Here is a 20,759-nt window from a genome sequence, read left to right as displayed (position 1 = left end):
AAAGAAAATGTTGTGCAGAATGTGGACATCTATCCCCCTTGTTCTCACATGCAAAGCAAGCACTCTGCCATTTGAAGTAATTCCCTAGCAAAATGCTCTGATTGGTTGCTCAAATCCAAAAGTCCTTTTGGCCACAATGAGAGCACAGGTCCTTCTAACCTTGTTGTATATCCACATACTGGCACATTTTTAGTTTTTAAAAAATCCCAACTTGCTTGAGTAGCTGGAAATAATAGGCTACCTCAAGATGCCACAGGCCGCACGAGGCCAATGATGGCATACGAGTTTATGAGACCAGTGGTGTCACGAAAGAATTGAATTCCAGATGAGGTGTCCGAGAGGTTAAGGAGATGGACTGCTAATCCATTGTGCTTTGCACGCATGGGTTCAAATCCCATCCTCATCGTGTATTTTTTCTTTTGGAGTGTCAACAGACGTTGTTCAGTAGCACCATGACAAGTTTTAAGCTGTGTTCACACCAAATGCAATTTGTGTGTAAGGATTGTCCACATTCACTCCTACATCAATGTTCTGATTATATTCAAGGGTCCTGTGGTGTGTTTAGCATTCAGCGTGTCAAGTCATTTTCGGACATACATCGTGCGACGAATTTGACAAGCGTCGAAAGGCAGCTAGCTGCCCCACTCAAATGTGACACAGAATCGAACTCAGTGTGAAAGCAGCATTACACTCATGCCCCTCTTCTAAGTAGTTACATTCTTACCAACATCCAAAACAACAGCAGCAATACCCAACAAGAAAAGGTCTTATGAATGCATTCATGCAGTTGCATCTATTACCTTGTCTGCTTCAACTGCACTCACACTATCTTTGTTGATGGTTGCAAGGAGCAGGTGTTTCAGTAAACACTTTCAAAGCCCTGACTTGAATGAAAGCTTTTGTCATAAACATCTGAAAGACAGTAAGGTAGTTGCAGCAGTTTGAAAGCTCGGTCAGCATTTTGCAATGTTTTTAATGGGCATTGGTGTAAAGACATGTAGTATGATTCCCAATGAGGGTACATCTAAAGGACTGTATTTGATGATCAATAGACAGGAGCTCAGGATAATGGAGAATGAGGGCATCGATCCCTCTACCTCTCACATGCAAAGCGAGCGCTCTACCACTTGAGCTAATTCCCCTACGAATCAACTGTGTTTTTATGCCAAATGTTTAATGACACTTTTTGTATGGCTGTGACAGTTCTTCGTAGCTTCGGTGCGTATCCAAACACTGTTTTTGCGGCTTTTTCTCTCCAAAATATCAACTTTTTCCAGTGGTTAAAAACCACACGATTCTATATTTGCCTCCACAGTTGCAAAGCTAATGCTAGAAGGGTTGGACACGCCATGTTTACAAAGATAATATAAACACACGGGTCATCTAAAAGGATCTGCAGATTTGAAACTTGACTCATTACCAACTCTGCCAAATGAAAGGTAATCAACAAACAAGTCGTTCTGATCTTTACCTTTTCTGATGGTGAATTTGCATGCATCTTTTTACTCGCAGTCAACCACTCTGTCAGCATGTACATAGACTCATTTCTTATCATGATCAAGAGCGCTCAATGAATCTCACTCTGGCTTTTGGGGAACCCACGGAATTCTAATCATTGACATCAACACCTGAAAGCCACAGAGGCAATATCTGTCAAGAACAGAAATCCCTGATCAACAAGTATTCCTTAAAGGTAAATTCCATACCAACAACAGACCAGACTCTGCAACTCATCTCATAAGTACATGCTTCTTGCACCAACAGTTTGATGAAACGTAGATACAAAAGAAAATGTTGTGCAGAATGTGGACATCTATCCCCCTTGTTCTCACATGCAAAGCAAGCACTCTGCCATTTGAAGTAATTCCCTAGCAAAATGCTCTGATTGGTTGCTCAAATCCAAAAGTCCTTTTGGCCACAATGAGAGCACAGGTCCTTCTAACCTTGTTGTATATCCACATACTGGCACATTTTTAGTTTTTAAAAAATCCCAACTTGCTTGAGTAGCTGGAAATAATAGGCTACCTCAAGATGCCACAGGCCGCACGAGGCCAATGATGGCATACGAGTTTATGAGACCAGTGGTGTCACGAAAGAATTGACTTCCAGATGAGGTGTCCGAGAGGTTAAGGAGATGGACTGCTAATCCATTGTGCTTTGCACGCATGGGTTCAAATCCCATCCTCATCGTGTATTTTTTCTTTTGGAGTGTCAACAGACATTGTTCAGTAGCACCATGACAAGTTTTAAGCTGTGTTCACACCAAATGCAATTTGTGTGTAAGGATTGTCCACATTCACTCCTACATCAATGTTCTGATTATATTCAAGGGTCCTGTGGTGTGTTTAGCATTCAGCGTGTCAAGTCATTTTCGGACATACATCGTGCGACGAATTTGATAGCGTCGAAAGGCAGCTAGCTGCCCCACTCAAATGTGACACAGAATCGAACTCAGTGTGAAAGCAGCATTACACTCATGCCCCTCTTCTAAGTAGTTACATTCTTACCAACATCCAAAACAACAGCAGCAATACCCAACAAGAAAAGGTCTTATGAATGCATTCATGCAGTTGCATCTATTACCTTGTCTGCTTCAACTGCACTCACACTATCTTTGTTGATGGTTGCAAGGAGCAGGTGTTTCAGTAAACACTTTCAAAGCCCTGACTTGAATGAAAGCTTTTGTCATAAACATCTGAAAGACAGTAAGGTAGTTGCAGCAGTTTGAAAGCTCGGTCAGCATTTTGCAATGTTTTTAATGGGCATTGGTGTAAAGACATGTAGTATGATTCCCAATGAGGGTACATCTAAAGGACTGTATTTGATGATCAATAGACAGGAGCTCAGGATAATGGAGAATGAGGGCATCGATCCCTCTACCTCTCACATGCAAAGCGAGCGCTCTACCACTTGAGCTAATTATCCTACGAATCAACTGTGTTTTTATGCCAAATGTTTAATGACACTTTTTGTATGGCTGTGACAGTTCTTCGTAGCTTCGGTGCATATCCAAACACTGTTTTTGCGGCTTTTTCTCTCCAAAATATCAACTTTTTCCAGTGGTTAAAAACCACACGATTCTATATTTGCCTCCACAGTTGCAAAGCTAATGCTAGAAGGGTTGGACACGCCATGTTTACAAAGATAATATAAACACACGGGTCATCTAAAAGGATCTGCAGATTTGAAACTTGACTCATTACCAACTCTGCCAAATGAAAGGTAATCAACAAACAAGTCGTTCTGATCTTTACCTTTTCTGATGGTGAATTTGCATGCATCTTTTTACTCGCAGTCAACCACTCTGTCAGCATGTACATAGACTCATTTCTTATCATGATCAAGAGCGCTCAATGAATCTCACTCTGGCTTTTGGGGAACCCACGGAATTCTAATCATTGACATCAACACCTGAAAGCCACAGAGGCAATATCTGTCAAGAACAGAAATCCCTGATCAACAAGTATTCCTTAAAGGTAAATTCCATACCAACAACAGACCAGACTCTGCAACTCATCTCATAAGTACATGCTTCTTGCACCAACAGTTTGATGAAACGTAGATACAAAAGAAAATGTTGTGCAGAATGTGGACATCTATCCCCCTTGTTCTCACATGCAAAGCAAGCACTCTGCCATTTGAAGTAATTCCCTAGCAAAATGCTCTGATTGGTTGCTCAAATCCAAAAGTCCTTTTGGCCACAATGAGAGCACAGGTCCTTCTAACCTTGTTGTATATCCACATACTGGCACATTTTTAGTTTTTAAAAAATCCCAACTTGCTTGAGTAGCTGGAAATAATAGGCTACCTCAAGATGCCACAGGCCGCACGAGGCCAATGATGGCATACGAGTTTATGAGACCAGTGGTGTCACGAAAGAATTGAATTCCAGATGAGGTGTCCGAGAGGTTAAGGAGATGGACTGCTAATCCATTTTGCTTTGCACGCATGGGTTCAAATCCCATCCTCATCGTGTATTTTTTCTTTTGGAGTGTCAACAGACGTTGTTCAGTAGCACCATGACAAGTTTTAAGCTGTGTTCACACCAAATGCAATTTGTGTGTAAGGATTGTCCACATTCACTCCTACATCAATGTTCTGATTATATTCAAGGGTCCTGTGGTGTGTTTAGCATTCAGCGTGTCAAGTCATTTTCGGACATACATCGTGCGACGAATTTGACAAGCGTCGAAAGGCAGCTAGCTGCCCCACTCAAATGTGACACAGAATCGAACTCAGTGTGAAAGCAGCATTACACTCATGCCCCTCTTCTAAGTAGTTACATTCTTACCAACATCCAAAACAACAGCAGCAATACCCAACAAGAAAAGGTCTTATGAATGCATTCATGCAGTTGCATCTATTACCTTGTCTGCTTCAACTGCACTCACACTATCTTTGTTGATGGTTGCAAGGAGCAGGTGTTTCAGTAAACACTTTCAAAGCCCTGACTTGAATGAAAGCTTTTGTCATAAACATCTGAAAGACAGTAAGGTAGTTGCAGCAGTTTGAAAGCTCGGTCAGCATTTTGCAATGTTTTTAATGGGCATTGGTGTAAAGACATGTAGTATGATTCCCAATGAGGGTACATCTAAAGGACTGTATTTGATGATCAATAGACAGGAGCTCAGGATAATGGAGAATGAGGGCATCGATCCCTCTACCTCTCACATGCAAAGCGAGCGCTCTACCACTTGAGCTAATTCCCCTACAAATCAACTGTGTTTTTATGCCAAATGTTTAATGACACTTTTTGTATGGCTGTGACAGTTCTTCGTAGCTTCGGTGCGTATCCAAACACTGTTTTTGCGGCTTTTTCTCTCCAAAATATCAACTTTTTCCTGTGGTTAAAAACCACACGATTCTATATTTGCCTCCACAGTTGCAAAGCTAATGCTAGAAGGGTTGGACACGCCATGTTTACAAAGATAATATAAACCCACGGGCCATCTACAAGGATCTGCAGATTTGAAACTTGACTCATTACCAACTCTGCCAAATGAAAGGTAATCAACAAACAAGTCGTTCTGATCTTTACCTTTTCTGATGGTGAATTTGTATGCATCTTTTTACTCGCAGTCAACCACTCTGTCAGCATGTACATAGACTCATTTCTTATCATGATCAAGAGCGCTCAATGAATGTCACTCTGGCTTTTGGGGAACCCACGGAATTCTAATCATTGACATCAACACCTGAAAGCCACAGAGGCACTATCTGTCAAGAACAGAAATCCCTGATCAACAAGTATTCCTTAAAGGTAAATTCCATACCAACAACAGACCAAACTCTGCAACTCATCTCATAAGTACATGCTTCTTGCACCAACAGTTTGATGAAACGTAGATACAAAAGAAAATGTTGTGCAGAATGTGGACATCTATCCCCCTTCTTCTCACATGCAAAGCAAGCACTCTGCCATTTGAAGTAATTCCCTAGCAAAATGCTCTGATTGGTTGCTCAAATCCAAAAGTCCTTTTGGCCACAATGAGAGCACAGGTCCTTCTAACCTTGTTGTATATCCACATACTGGCACATTTTTAGTTTTTAAAAAATCCCAACTTGCTTGAGTAGCTGGAAATAATGGGTTACCTCAAGATGCCACAGGCCGCACGAGGCCAATGATGGCATACGAGTTTATGAGACCAGTGGTGTCACGAAAGAATTGAATTCCAGATGAGGTGTCCGAGAGGTTAAGGAGATGGACTGCTAATCCATTGTGCTTTGCACGCATGGGTTCAAATCCCATCCTCGTCGTGTATTTTTTCTTTTGGAGTGTCAACAGACGTTGTTCAGTAGCACCATGACAAGTTTTAAGCTGTGTTCACACCAAATGCAATTTGTGTGTAAGGATTGTACACATTCACTCCTACACCAATGTTCTGATTATATTCAAGGGTCCTGTGGTGTGTTTAGCATTCAGCGTGTCAAGTCATTTTCGGACATACATCATGCGACGAATTTGACAAGCGTCGAAAGGCAGCTAGCTGCCCCAGTCAAATGTGACACCGAATCGAACTCAGTGTGAAAGCAACATTACACTCATGCCCCTCTTCTAAGTAGTTACATTCCTACCAACATCCAAAACAACAGCAGCAATACCCAACAAGAAAAGGTCTTATGAATGCATTCATGCAGTTGCATCTATTACCTTGTCTGCGTCAACTGCACTCACACTATCTTTGTTGATGGTTGCAAGGAGCAGGTGTTTCAGTAAACACTTTCAAAGCCCTGACTTGAATGAAAGCTTTTGTCATAAACATCTGAAAGACAGTAAGGTAGTTGCAGCAGTTTGAAAGCTCGGTCAGCATTTTGCAATGTTTTTAATGGGCATTGGTGTAAAGACATGTAGTATGATTCCCAATGAGGGTACATCTAAAGGACTGTATTTGATGATCAATAGACAGGAGCTCAGGATAATGGAGAATGAGGGCATCGATCCCTCTACCTCTCACATGCAAAGCGAGCGCTCTACCACTTGAGCTAATTATCCTACGAATCAACTGTGTTTTTATGCCAAATGTTTAATGACACTTTTTGTATGGCTGTGACAGTTCTTCGTAGCTTCGGTGCATATCCAAACACTGTTTTTGCGGCTTTTTCTCTCCAAAATATCAACTTTTTCCAGTGGTTAAAAACCACACGATTCTATATTTGCCTCCACAGTTGCAAAGCTAATGCTAGAAGGGTTGGACACGCCATGTTTACAAAGATAATATAAACACACGGGTCATCTAAAAGGATCTGCAGATTTGAAACTTGACTCATTACCAACTCTGCCAAATGAAAGGTAATCAACAAACAAGTCGTTCTGATCTTTACCTTTTCTGATGGTGAATTTGCATGCATCTTTTTACTCGCAGTCAACCACTCTGTCAGCATGTACATAGACTCATTTCTTATCATGATCAAGAGCGCTCAATGAATCTCACTCTGGCTTTTGGGGAACCCACGGAATTCTAATCATTGACATCAACACCTGAAAGCCACAGAGGCAATATCTGTCAAGAACAGAAATCCCTGATCAACAAGTATTCCTTAAAGGTAAATTCCATACCAACAACAGACCAGACTCTGCAACTCATCTCATAAGTACATGCTTCTTGCACCAACAGTTTGATGAAACGTAGATACAAAAGAAAATGTTGTGCAGAATGTGGACATCTATCCCCCTTGTTCTCACATGCAAAGCAAGCACTCTGCCATTTGAAGTAATTCCCTAGCAAAATGCTCTGATTGGTTGCTCAAATCCAAAAGTCCTTTTGGCCACAATGAGAGCACAGGTCCTTCTAACCTTGTTGTATATCCACATACTGGCACATTTTTAGTTTTTAAAAAATCCCAACTTGCTTGAGTAGCTGGAAATAATAGGCTACCTCAAGATGCCACAGGCCGCACGAGGCCAATGATGGCATACGAGTTTATGAGACCAGTGGTGTCACGAAAGAATTGAATTCCAGATGAGGTGTCCGAGAGGTTAAGGAGATGGACTGCTAATCCATTGTGCTTTGCACGCATGGGTTCAAATCCCATCCTCATCGTGTATTTTTTCTTTTGGAGTGTCAACAGACGTTGTTCAGTAGCACCATGACAAGTTTTAAGCTGTGTTCACACCAAATGCAATTTGTGTGTAAGGATTGTCCACATTCACTCCTACATCAATGTTCTGATTATATTCAAGGGTCCTGTGGTGTGTTTAGCATTCAGCGTGTCAAGTCATTTTCGGACATACATCGTGCGACGAATTTGACAAGCGTCGAAAGGCAGCTAGCTGCCCCACTCAAATGTGACACAGAATCGAACTCAGTGTGAAAGCAGCATTACACTCATGCCCCTCTTCTAAGTAGTTACATTCTTACCAACATCCAAAACAACAGCAGCAATACCCAACAAGAAAAGGTCTTATGAATGCATTCATGCAGTTGCATCTATTACCTTGTCTGCTTCAACTGCACTCACACTATCTTTGTTGATGGTTGCAAGGAGCAGGTGTTTCAGTAAACACTTTCAAAGCCCTGACTTGAATGAAAGCTTTTGTCATAAACATCTGAAAGACAGTAAGGTAGTTGCAGCAGTTTGAAAGCTCGGTCAGCATTTTGCAATGTTTTTAATGGGCATTGGTGTAAAGACATGTAGTATGATTCCCAATGAGGGTACATCTAAAGGACTGTATTTGATGATCAATAGACAGGAGCTCAGGATAATGGAGAATGAGGGCATCGATCCCTCTACCTCTCACATGCAAAGCGAGCGCTCTACCACTTGAGCTAATTCCCCTACAAATCAACTGTGTTTTTATGCCAAATGTTTAATGACACTTTTTGTATGGCTGTGACAGTTCTTCGTAGCTTCGGTGCGTATCCAAACACTGTTTTTGCGGCTTTTTCTCTCCAAAATATCAACTTTTTCCTGTGGTTAAAAACCACACGATTCTATATTTGCCTCCACAGTTGCAAAGCTAATGCTAGAAGGGTTGGACACGCCATGTTTACAAAGATAATATAAACCCACGGGCCATCTACAAGGATCTGCAGATTTGAAACTTGACTCATTACCAACTCTGCCAAATGAAAGGTAATCAACAAACAAGTCGTTCTGATCTTTACCTTTTCTGATGGTGAATTTGTATGCATCTTTTTACTCGCAGTCAACCACTCTGTCAGCATGTACATAGACTCATTTCTTATCATGATCAAGAGCGCTCAATGAATGTCACTCTGGCTTTTGGGGAACCCACGGAATTCTAATCATTGACATCAACACCTGAAAGCCACAGAGGCACTATCTGTCAAGAACAGAAATCCCTGATCAACAAGTATTCCTTAAAGGTAAATTCCATACCAACAACAGACCAAACTCTGCAACTCATCTCATAAGTACATGCTTCTTGCACCAACAGTTTGATGAAACGTAGATACAAAAGAAAATGTTGTGCAGAATGTGGACATCTATCCCCCTTCTTCTCACATGCAAAGCAAGCACTCTGCCATTTGAAGTAATTCCCTAGCAAAATGCTCTGATTGGTTGCTCAAATCCAAAAGTCCTTTTGGCCACAATGAGAGCACAGGTCCTTCTAACCTTGTTGTATATCCACATACTGGCACATTTTTAGTTTTTAAAAAATCCCAACTTGCTTGAGTAGCTGGAAATAATGGGTTACCTCAAGATGCCACAGGCCGCACGAGGCCAATGATGGCATACGAGTTTATGAGACCAGTGGTGTCACGAAAGAATTGAATTCCAGATGAGGTGTCCGAGAGGTTAAGGAGATGGACTGCTAATCCATTGTGCTTTGCACGCATGGGTTCAAATCCCATCCTCGTCGTGTATTTTTTCTTTTGGAGTGTCAACAGACGTTGTTCAGTAGCACCATGACAAGTTTTAAGCTGTGTTCACACCAAATGCAATTTGTGTGTAAGGATTGTACACATTCACTCCTACACCAATGTTCTGATTATATTCAAGGGTCCTGTGGTGTGTTTAGCATTCAGCGTGTCAAGTCATTTTCGGACATACATCATGCGACGAATTTGACAAGCGTCGAAAGGCAGCTAGCTGCCCCAGTCAAATGTGACACCGAATCGAACTCAGTGTGAAAGCAACATTACACTCATGCCCCTCTTCTAAGTAGTTACATTCCTACCAACATCCAAAACAACAGCAGCAATACCCAACAAGAAAAGGTCTTATGAATGCATTCATGCAGTTGCATCTATTACCTTGTCTGCGTCAACTGCACTCACACTATCTTTGTTGATGGTTGCAAGGAGCAGGTGTTTCAGTAAACACTTTCAAAGCCCTGACTTGAATGAAAGCTTTTGTCATAAACATCTGAAAGACAGTAAGGTAGTTGCAGCAGTTTGAAAGCTCGGTCAGCATTTTGCAATGTTTTTAATGGGCATTGGTGTAAAGACATGTAGTATGATTCCCAATGAGGGTACATCTAAAGGACTGTATTTGATGATCAATAGACAGGAGCTCAGGATAATGGAGAATGAGGGCATCGATCCCTCTACCTCTCACATGCAAAGCGAGCGCTCTACCACTTGAGCTAATTCCCCTACGAATCAACTGTGTTTTTATGCCAAATGTTTAATGACACTTTTTGTATGGCTGTGACAGTTCTTCGTAGCTTCGGTGCGTATCCAAACACTGTTTTTGCGGCTTTTTCTCTCCAAAATATCAACTTTTTCCTGTGGTTAAAAACCACACGATTCTATATTTGCCTCCACAGTTGCAAAGCTAATGCTAGAAGGGTTGGACACGCCATGTTTACAAAGATAATATAAACCCACGGGCCATCTACAAGGATCTGCAGATTTGAAACTTGACTCATTACCAACTCTGCCAAATGAAAGGTAATCAACAAACAAGTCGTTCTGATCTTTACCTTTTCTGATGGTGAATTTGTATGCATCTTTTTACTCGCAGTCAACCACTCTGTCAGCATGTACATAGACTCATTTCTTATCATGATCAAGAGCGCTCAATGAATGTCACTCTGGCTTTTGGGGAACCCACGGAATTCTAATCATTGACATCAACACCTGAAAGCCACAGAGGCACTATCTGTCAAGAACAGAAATCCCTGATCAACAAGTATTCCTTAAAGGTAAATTCCATACCAACAACAGACCAAACTCTGCAACTCATCTCATAAGTACATGCTTCTTGCACCAACAGTTTGATGAAACGTAGATACAAAAGAAAATGTTGTGCAGAATGTGGACATCTATCCCCCTTGTTCTCACATGCAAAGCAAGCACTCTGCCATTTGAAGTAATTCCCTAGCAAAATGCTCTGATTGGTTGCTCAAATCCAAAAGTCCTTTTGGCCACAATGAGAGCACAGGTCCTTTTAACCTTGTTGTATATCCACATACTGGCACATTTTTAGTTTTTAAAAAATCCCAACTTGCTTGAGTAGCTGGAAATAATGGGTTACCTCAAGATGCCACAGGCCGCACGAGGCCAATGATGGCATACGAGTTTATGAGACCAGTGGTGTCACGAAAGAATTGAATTCCAGATGAGGTGTCCGAGAGGTTAAGGAGATGGACTGCTAATCCATTGTGCTTTGCACGCATGGGTTCAAATCCCATCCTCATCGTGTATTTTTTTCTTTTGGAGTGTCAACAGACGTTCAGTAGCACCATGACAAGTTTTAAGCTGTGTTCACACCAAATGCAATTTGTGTGTAAGGACTGTCCACATTCACTCCTACACCAATGTTCTGATTATATTCAAGGGTCCTGTGGTGTTTTTAGCATTCAGCGTGTCAAGTCATTTTCGGACATACATCGTGCGACGAATTTGACAAGCGTATAAAGGCAGCTAGCTGCCCCACTCAAATGTGACACAGAATCGAACTCAGTGTGAAAGCAGCATTACACTCATGCCCCTCTTCTAAGTAGTTACATTCTTACCAACATCCAAAACAACAGCAGCAATACCCAACAAGAAAAGGTCTTATGAATGCATTCATGCAGTTGCATCTATTACCTTGTCTGCGTCAACTGCACTCACACTATCTTTGTTGATGGTTGCAAGGAGCAGGTGTTTCAGTAAACACTTTCAAAGCTTTAAAAGCCCTGACTTGAATGAAAGCTTTTGTCATAAACATCTGAAAGACAGTAAGGTACTTGCAGCAGTTTGAAAGCTCGGTCAGCATTTTGCAATGTTTTTAATGGGCATTGGTGCAAAGACATGTAGTATGATTCCCAATGAGGGGACATCTAAAGGACTGTGTTTGATGATCAACAGACAGGAGCTCAGGATAATGGAGAATGAGGGCATTACTCCCTCTACCTCTCACAAGCTAAGCGAGCGCTCTACCACTTGAGCTAATTATCCTACGAATCAACTGTGTTTTTATGCCAAATGTTTAATGACACTTTTTGTATGGCTGTGACAGTTCTTCGTAGCTTCGGTGCATATCCAAACACTGTTTTTGCGGCTTTTTCTCTCCAAAATATCAACTTTTTCCAGTGGTTAAAAACCACACGATTCTATATTTGCCTCCACAGTTGCAAAGCTAATGCTAGAAGGGTTGGACACGCCATGTTTACAAAGATAATATAAACACACGGGTCATCTAAAAGGATCTGCAGATTTGAAACTTGACTCATTACCAACTCTGCCAAATGAAAGGTAATCAACAAACAAGTCGTTCTGATCTTTACCTTTTCTGATGGTGAATTTGCATGCATCTTTTTACTCGCAGTCAACCACTCTGTCAGCATGTACATAGACTCATTTCTTATCATGATCAAGAGCGCTCAATGAATCTCACTCTGGCTTTTGGGGAACCCACGGAATTCTAATCATTGACATCAACACCTGAAAGCCACAGAGGCAATATCTGTCAAGAACAGAAATCCCTGATCAACAAGTATTCCTTAAAGGTAAATTCCATACCAACAACAGACCAGACTCTGCAACTCATCTCATAAGTACATGCTTCTTGCACCAACAGTTTGATGAAACGTAGATACAAAAGAAAATGTTGTGCAGAATGTGGACATCTATCCCCCTTGTTCTCACATGCAAAGCAAGCACTCTGCCATTTGAAGTAATTCCCTAGCAAAATGCTCTGATTGGTTGCTCAAATCCAAAAGTCCTTTTGGCCACAATGAGAGCACAGGTCCTTCTAACCTTGTTGTATATCCACATACTGGCACATTTTTAGTTTTTAAAAAATCCCAACTTGCTTGAGTAGCTGGAAATAATAGGCTACCTCAAGATGCCACAGGCCGCACGAGGCCAATGATGGCATACGAGTTTATGAGACCAGTGGTGTCACGAAAGAATTGAATTCCAGATGAGGTGTCCGAGAGGTTAAGGAGATGGACTGCTAATCCATTGTGCTTTGCACGCATGGGTTCAAATCCCATCCTCATCGTGTATTTTTTCTTTTGGAGTGTCAACAGACATTGTTCAGTAGCACCATGACAAGTTTTAAGCTGTGTTCACACCAAATGCAATTTGTGTGTAAGGATTGTCCACATTCACTCCTACATCAATGTTCTGATTATATTCAAGGGTCCTGTGGTGTGTTTAGCATTCAGCGTGTCAAGTCATTTTCGGACATACATCGTGCGACGAATTTGATAGCGTCGAAAGGCAGCTAGCTGCCCCACTCAAATGTGACACAGAATCGAACTCAGTGTGAAAGCAGCATTACACTCATGCCCCTCTTCTAAGTAGTTACATTCTTACCAACATCCAAAACAACAGCAGCAATACCCAACAAGAAAAGGTCTTATGAATGCATTCATGCAGTTGCATCTATTACCTTGTCTGCTTCAACTGCACTCACACTATCTTTGTTGATGGTTGCAAGGAGCAGGTGTTTCAGTAAACACTTCCAAAGCCCTGTCTTGAATGAAAGCTTTTGTCATAAACATCTGAAAGACAGTAACGTACTTGCAGCAGTTTGAAAGCTTGGTCAGCATTTTGCAATGTTTTTAATGGGCATTGGTGCAAAGACACTTAGTATGATTCCCAATGAGGGGACATCTAAAGGACTGTATTTGATGATCAAACAGGAGCTCAGGATAATGGAGAATGAGGGCATCGATCCCTCTACCTCTCAAATGCAAAGCAAGCGCTCTACCACTTGAGCTAATTCCCCTACGAATCAACTGCGTTTTTATGCCAAATGTTTAATGACACTTTTTGTATGGCTGTGACAGTTCTTCGTAGCTTCGGTGCATATCCAAACACTGTTTTTGCGGCTTTTTCTCTCCAAAATATCAACTTTTTCCAGTGGTTAAAAACCACACGATTCTATATTTGCCTCCACAGTTGCAAAGCTAATGCTAGAAGGGTTGGACACGCCATGTTTACAAAGATAATATAAACACACGGGCCATCTACAAGGATCTGCAGATTTGAAACTTGACTCATTACCAACTCTGCCAAATGAAAGGTAATCAACAAACAAGTCGTTCTGATCTTTACCTTTTCTGATGGTGAATTTGCATGCATCTTTTTACTCGCAGTCAACCACTCTGTCAGCATGTACATAGACTCATTTCTTATCATGATCAAGAGCGCTCAATGAATCTCACTCTGGCTTTTGGGGAACCCACGGAATTTCTAATCATTGACATCAACACCTGAAAGCCACAGAGGCAATATCTGTCAAGAACAGAAATCCCTGATCAACAAGTATTCCTTAAAGGTAAATTCCATACCAACAACAGACCAGACTCTGCAACTCATCTCATAAGTACATGCTTCTTGCACCAACAGTTTGATGAAACGTAGATACAAAAGAAAATGTTGTGCAGAATGTGGACATCTATCCCCCTTGTTCTCACATGCAAAGCAAGCACTCTGCCATTTGAAGTAATTCCCTAGCAAAATGCTCTGATTGGTTGCTCAAATCCAAAAGTCCTTTTGGCCACAATGAGAGCACAGGTCCTTCTAACCTTGTTGTATATCCACATACTGGCACATTTTTAGTTTTTAAAAAATCCCAACTTGCTTGAGTAGCTGGAAATAATAGGCTACCTCAAGATGCCACAGGCCGCACGAGGCCAATGATGGCATACAAGTTTATGAGACCAGTGGTGTCACGAAAGAATTGAATTCCAGATGAGGTGTCCGAGAGGTTAAGGAGATGGACTGCTAATCCATTGTGCTTTGCACGCATGGGTTCAAATCCCATCCTCATCGTGTATTTTTTCTTTTGGAGTGTCAACAGACGTTGTTCAGTAGCACCATGACAAGTTTTAAGCTGTGTTCACACCAAATGCAATTTGTGTGTAAGGATTGTCCACATTCACTCCTACATCAATGTTCTGATTATATTCAAGGGTCCTGTGGTGTGTTTAGCATTCAGCGTGTCAAGTCATTTTCGGACATACATCGTGCGACGAATTTGACAAGCGTCGAAAGGCAGCTAGCTGCCCCACTCAAATGTGACACAGAATCGAACTCAGTGTGAAAGCAGCATTACACTCATGCCCCTCTTCTAAGTAGTTACATTCTTACCAACATCCAAAACAACAGCAGCAATACCCAACAAGAAAAGGTCTTATGAATGTATTCATGCAGTTGCATCTATTACCTTGTCTGCTTCAACTGCACTCACACTATCTTTGTTGATGGTTGCAAGGAGCAGGTGTTTCAGTAAACACTTTCAAAGCTTTAAAAGCCCTGACTTGAATGAAAGCTTTTGTCATAAACATCTGAAAGACAGTAAGGTACTTGCAGCAGTTTGAAAGCTCAGTCAGCATTTTGCAATGTTTTTAATGGGCATTGGTGCAAAGACATGTATTATGATTCCCAATGAGGGGACATCTAAAGGACTGTATTTGATGATCAACAGACAGGAGCTCAGGATAATGGAGAATGAGGGCATTACTCCCTCTACCTCTCACATGCAAAGTGAGCGCTCTACCACTTGAGCTAATTATCCTACGAATCAAATGTGTTTTTATGCCAAATGTTTAATTACACTTTTTGTATGGCTGTGACAGTTCTTCGTAGCTTCGGTGCATATCCAAACACTGTTTTTGCGGCTTTTTCTCTCCAAAATATCAACTTTTTCCAGTGGTTAAAAACCACACGATTCTATATTTGCCTCCACAGTTGCAAAGCTAATGCTAGAAGGGTTGGACACGCCATGTTTACAAAGATAATATAAACACACGGGTCATCTAAAAGGATCTGCAGATTTGAAACTTGACTCATTACCAACTCTGCCAAATGAAAGGTAATCAACAAACAAGTCGTTCTGATCTTTACCTTTTCTGATGGTGAATTTGCATGCATCTTTTTACTCGCAGTCTACCACTCTGTCAGCATGTACATAGACTCATTTCTTATCATGATCAAGAGCGCTCAATGAATCTCACTCTGGCTTTTGGGGAACCCACGGAATTCTAATCATTGACATCAACACCTGAAAGCCACAGAGGCAATATCTGTCAAGAACAGAAATCCCTGATCAACAAGTATTCCTTAAAGGTAAATTCCATACCAACAACAGACCAGACTCTGCAACTCATCTCATAAGTACATGCTTCTTGCACCAACAGTTTGATGAAACGTAGATACAAAAGAAAATGTTGTGCAGAATGTGGACATCTATCCCCCTTGTTCTCACATGCAAAGCAAGCACTCTGCCATTTGAAGTAATTCCCTAGCAAAATGCTCTGATTGGTTGCTCAAATCCAAAAGTCCTTTTGGCCACAATGAGAGCACAGGTCCTTCTAACCTTGTTGTATATCCACATACTGGTACATTTTTAGTTTTTAAAAAATCCCAACTTGCTTGAGTAGCTGGAAATAATAGGCTACCTCAAGATGCCACAGGCCGCACGAGGCCAATGATGGCATACGAGTTTATGAGACCAGTGGTGTCACGAAAGAATTGAATTCCAGATGAGGTGTCCGAGAGGTTAAGGAAATGGACTGCTAATCCATTGTGCTTTGCACGCATGGGTTCAAATCCCATCCTCATCGTGTATTTTTTCTTTTGGAGTGTCAACAGACGTTGTTCAGTAGCACCATGACAAGTTTTAAGCTGTGTTCACACCAAATGCAATTTGTGTGTAAGGATTGTCCACATTCACTCCTACATCAATGTTCTGATTATATTCAAGGGTCCTGTGGTGTGTTTAGCATTCAGCGTGTCAAGTCATTTTCGGACATACATCGTGCGACGAATTTGACAAGCGTCGAAAGGCAGCTAGCTGCCCCACTCAAATGTGACACAGAATCGAACTCAGTGTGAAAGCAGCATTACACTCATGCCCCTCTTCTAAGTAGTTACATTCTTACCAACATCCAAAACAACAGCAGCAATACCCAACAAGAAAAAAGGTCTTATGAATGCATTCATGCAGTTGCATCTATTACCTTGTCTGCTTCAACTGCACTCACACTATCTTTGTTGATGGTTGCAAGGAGCAGGTGTTTCAGTAAACACTTTCAAAGCCCTGACTTGAATGAAAGCTTTTGTCATAAACATCTGAAAGACAGTAAGGTAGTTGCAGCAGTTTGAAAGCTCGGTCAGCATTTTGCAATGTTTTTAATGGGCATTGGTGTAAAGACATGTAGTATGATTCCCAATGAGGGTACATCTAAAGGACTGTATTTGATGATCAATAGACAGGAGCTCAGGATAATGGAGAATGAGGGCATCGATCCCTCTACCTCTCACATGCAAAGCGAGCGCTCTACCACTTGAGCTAATTCCCCTACAAATCAACTGTGTTTTTATGCCAAATGTTTAATGACACTTTTTGTTTGGCTGTGACAGTTCTTCGTAGCTTCGGTGCGTATCCAAACACTGTTTTTGCGGCTTTTTCTCTCCAAAATATCAACTTTTTCCAGTGGTTAAAAACCACACGATTCTATATTTGCCTCCACAGTTGCAAAGCTAATGCTAGAAGGGTTGGACACGCCATGTTTACAAAGATAATATAAACACACGGGCCATCTACAAGGATCTGCAGATTTGAAACTTGACTCATTACCAACTCTGCCAAATGAAAGGTAATCAACAAACAAGTCGTTCTGATCTTTACCTTTTCTGATGGTGAATTTGCATGCATCTTTTTACTCGCAGTCAACCACTCTGTCAGCATGTACATAGACTCATTTCTTATCATGATCAAGAGCGCTCAATGAATCTCACTCTGGCTTTTGGGGAACCCACGGAATTCTAATCATTGACATCAACACCTGAAAGCCACAGGGGCACTATCTGTCAACAACACAAATCCCTGATCAACAAGTATTCCTTAAAGGTAAATTCCATACCAACAACAGACCAAACTCTGCAACTCATCTCATAAGTACATGCTTCTTGCACCAACAGTTTGATGAAACGTAGATACAAAAGAAAATGTTGTGCAGAATGTGGACATCTATCCCCCTTGTTCTCACATGCAAAGCAAGCACTCTGCCATTTGAAGTAATTCCCTAGCAAAATGCTCTGATTGGTTGCTCAAATCCAAAAGTCCTTTTGGCCACAATGAGAGCGCAGGTCCTTCTAACCTTGTTGTATATCCACATACTGGCACATTTTTAGTTTTTAAAAAATCCCAACTTGCTTGAGTAGCTGGAAATAATAGGCTACCTCAAGATGCCACAGGCCGCACGAGGCCAATGATGGCATACAAGTTTATGAGACCAGTGGTGTCACGAAAGAATTGAATTCCAGATGAGGTGTCCGAGAGGTTAAGGAGATGGACTGCTAATCCATTGTGCTTTGCACGCATGGGTTCAAATCCCATCCTCATCGTGTATTTTTTCTTTTGGAGTGTCAACAGACGTTGTTCAGTAGCACCATGACAAGTTTTAAGCTGTGTTCACACCAAATGCAATTTGTGTGTAAGGATTGTCCACATTCACTCCTACATCAATGTTCTGATTATATTCAAGGGTCCTGTGGTGTGTTTAGCATTCAGCGTGTCAAGTCATTTTCGGACATACATCGTGCGACGAATTTGACAAGCGTCGAAAGGCAGCTAGCTGCCCCACTCAAATGTGACACAGAATCGAACTCAGTGTGAAAGCAGCATTACACTCATGCCCCTCTTCTAAGTAGTTACATTCTTACCAACATCCAAAACAACAGCAGCAATACCCAACAAGAAAAGGTCTTATGAATGCATTCATGCAGTTGCATCTATTACCTTGTCTGCTTCAACTGCACTCACACTATCTTTGTTGATGGTTGCAAGGAGCAGGTGTTTCAGTAAACACTTCCAAAGCCCTGTCTTGAATGAAAGCTTTTGTCATAAACATCTGAAAGACAGTAAGGTACTTGCAGCAGTTTGAAAGCTCAGTCAGCATTTTGCAATGTTTTTAATGGGCATTAGTGCAAAGACATGTAGTATGATTCCCAATGAGGGGACATCTAAAGGACTGTATTTGATGATCAAACAGGAGCTCAGGATAATGGAGAATGAGGGCATCGATCCCTCTACCTCTCAAATGCAAAGCAAGCGCTCTACCACTTGAGCTAATTCCCCTACGAATCAACTGCGTTTTTATGCCAAATGTTTAATGACACTTTTTGTATGGCTGTGACAGTTCTTCGTAGCTTCGGTGCATATCCAAACACTGTTTTTGCGGCTTTTTCTCTCCAAAATATCAACTTTTTCCAGTGGTTAAAAACCACACGATTCTATATTTGCCTCCACAGTTGCAAAGCTAATGCTAGAAGGGTTGGACACGCCATGTTTACAAAGATAATATAAACACACGGGCCATCTACAAGGATCTGCAGATTTGAAACTTGACTCATTACCAACTCTGCCAAATGAAAGGTAATCAACAAACAAGTCGTTCTGATCTTTACCTTTTCTGATGGTGAATTTGCATGCATCTTTTTACTCGCAGTCAACCACTCTGTCAGCATGTACATAGACTCATTTCTTATCATGATCAAGAGCGCTCAATGAATGTCACTCTGGCTTTTGGGGAACCCACGGAATTTCTAATCATTGACATCAACACCTGAAAGCCACAGAGGCACTATCTGTCAAGAACAGAAATCCCTGATCAACAAGTATTCCTTAAAGGTAAATTCCATACCAACAACAGACCAAACTCTGCAACTCATCTCATAAGTACATGCTTCTTGCACCAACAGTTTGATGAAACGTAGATACAAAAGAAAATGTTGTGCAGAATGTGGACATCTATCCCCCTTGTTCTCACATGCAAAGCAAGCACTCTGCCATTTGAAGTAATTCCCTAGCAAAATGCTCTGATTGGTTGCTCAAATCCAAAAGTCCTTTTGGCCACAAAAGAGCACAGGTCCTTCTAACCTTGTTGTATATCCACATACTGGCACATTTTTAGTTTTTAAAAAATCCCAACTTGCTTGAGTAGCTGGAAATAATGGGCTACCTCAAGATGCCACAGGCCGCACGAGGCCAATGATGGCATACGAGTTTATGAGACCAGTGGTGTCACGAAAGAATTGAATTCCAGATGAGGTGTCCGAGAGGTTAAGGAGATGGACTGCTAATCCATTGTGCTTTGCACGCATGGGTTCAAATCCCATCCTCATCGTGTATTTTTTCTTTTGGAGTGTCAACAGATGTTGTTCAGTAGCACCATGACAAGTTTTAAGCTGTGTTCACACCAAATGCAATTTGTGTGTAAGGATTGTACACATTCACTCCTACACCAATGTTCTGATTATATTCAAGGGTCCTGTGGTGTGTTTAGCATTCAGCGTGTCAAGTCATTTTCGGACATACATCATGCGACGAATTTGACAAGCGTCGAAAGGCAGCTAGCTGCCCCAGTCAAATGTGACACCGAATCGAACTCAGTGTGAAAGCAACATTACACTCATGCCCCTCTTCTAAGTAGTTACATTCCTACCAACATCCAAAACAACAGCAGCAATACCCAACAAGAAAAGGTCTTATGAATGCATTCATGCAGTTGCATCTATTACCTTGTCTGCGTCAACTGCACTCACACTATCTTTGTTGATGGTTGCAAGGAGCAGGTGTTTCAGTAAACACTTTCAAAGCTTTAAAAGCCCTGACTTGAATGAAAGCTTTTGTCATAAACATCTGAAAGACAGTAAGGTACTTGCAGCAGTTTGAAAGCTCAGTCAGCATTTTGCAATGTTTTTAATGGGCATTAGTGCAAAGACATGTAGTATGATTCCCAATGAGGGGACATCTAAAGGACTGTATTTGATGATCAAACAGGAGCTCAGGATAATGGAGAATGAGGGCATCGATCCCTCTACCTCTCAAATGCAAAGCAAGCG

General features: G+C 41.4%; 12 non-coding genes across 12 annotated transcripts; all 12 read left to right on the top strand.

Moving 5' to 3' along the window:
* Positions 1-324: 324 nt before the first annotated feature.
* On the top strand, positions 325-406 carry trnas-gcu (transfer RNA serine (anticodon GCU)). Its single transcript has one exon. It is a non-coding gene; the product is annotated as a tRNA-Ser (tRNA).
* Positions 407-2,108: 1,702 nt separating this feature from the next.
* trnas-gcu (transfer RNA serine (anticodon GCU)) lies at positions 2,109-2,190 on the top strand. Its single transcript has one exon. It is a non-coding gene; the product is annotated as a tRNA-Ser (tRNA).
* A 1,701-nt stretch (positions 2,191-3,891) lies between these two features.
* trnas-gcu (transfer RNA serine (anticodon GCU)) lies at positions 3,892-3,973 on the top strand. The gene has a single exon. It is a non-coding gene; the product is annotated as a tRNA-Ser (tRNA).
* A 1,702-nt stretch (positions 3,974-5,675) lies between these two features.
* On the top strand, positions 5,676-5,757 carry trnas-gcu (transfer RNA serine (anticodon GCU)). The gene has a single exon. It is a non-coding gene; the product is annotated as a tRNA-Ser (tRNA).
* Positions 5,758-7,459: 1,702 nt separating this feature from the next.
* trnas-gcu (transfer RNA serine (anticodon GCU)) lies at positions 7,460-7,541 on the top strand. Its single transcript has one exon. It is a non-coding gene; the product is annotated as a tRNA-Ser (tRNA).
* A 1,702-nt stretch (positions 7,542-9,243) lies between these two features.
* trnas-gcu (transfer RNA serine (anticodon GCU)) lies at positions 9,244-9,325 on the top strand. The gene has a single exon. It is a non-coding gene; the product is annotated as a tRNA-Ser (tRNA).
* A 1,702-nt stretch (positions 9,326-11,027) lies between these two features.
* trnas-gcu (transfer RNA serine (anticodon GCU)) lies at positions 11,028-11,109 on the top strand. The gene has a single exon. It is a non-coding gene; the product is annotated as a tRNA-Ser (tRNA).
* A 1,709-nt stretch (positions 11,110-12,818) lies between these two features.
* Positions 12,819-12,900, top strand: trnas-gcu (transfer RNA serine (anticodon GCU)). Its single transcript has one exon. It is a non-coding gene; the product is annotated as a tRNA-Ser (tRNA).
* A 1,699-nt stretch (positions 12,901-14,599) lies between these two features.
* trnas-gcu (transfer RNA serine (anticodon GCU)) lies at positions 14,600-14,681 on the top strand. The gene has a single exon. It is a non-coding gene; the product is annotated as a tRNA-Ser (tRNA).
* A 1,711-nt stretch (positions 14,682-16,392) lies between these two features.
* Positions 16,393-16,474, top strand: trnas-gcu (transfer RNA serine (anticodon GCU)). Its single transcript has one exon. It is a non-coding gene; the product is annotated as a tRNA-Ser (tRNA).
* A 1,704-nt stretch (positions 16,475-18,178) lies between these two features.
* On the top strand, positions 18,179-18,260 carry trnas-gcu (transfer RNA serine (anticodon GCU)). The gene has a single exon. It is a non-coding gene; the product is annotated as a tRNA-Ser (tRNA).
* Positions 18,261-19,959: 1,699 nt separating this feature from the next.
* trnas-gcu (transfer RNA serine (anticodon GCU)) lies at positions 19,960-20,041 on the top strand. Its single transcript has one exon. It is a non-coding gene; the product is annotated as a tRNA-Ser (tRNA).
* Positions 20,042-20,759: the final 718 nt, after the last annotated feature.

This window comes from Oryzias latipes, chromosome 1 (assembly GCF_053564925.1).
Source record: "Oryzias latipes strain Hd-rR chromosome 1, Olatipes_Hd-rR_3.1".
NCBI classification, from domain to species: Eukaryota; Metazoa; Chordata; class Actinopteri; order Beloniformes; family Adrianichthyidae; genus Oryzias; species Oryzias latipes.
This window is presented reverse-complemented; position numbering and strand designations above follow the sequence as displayed.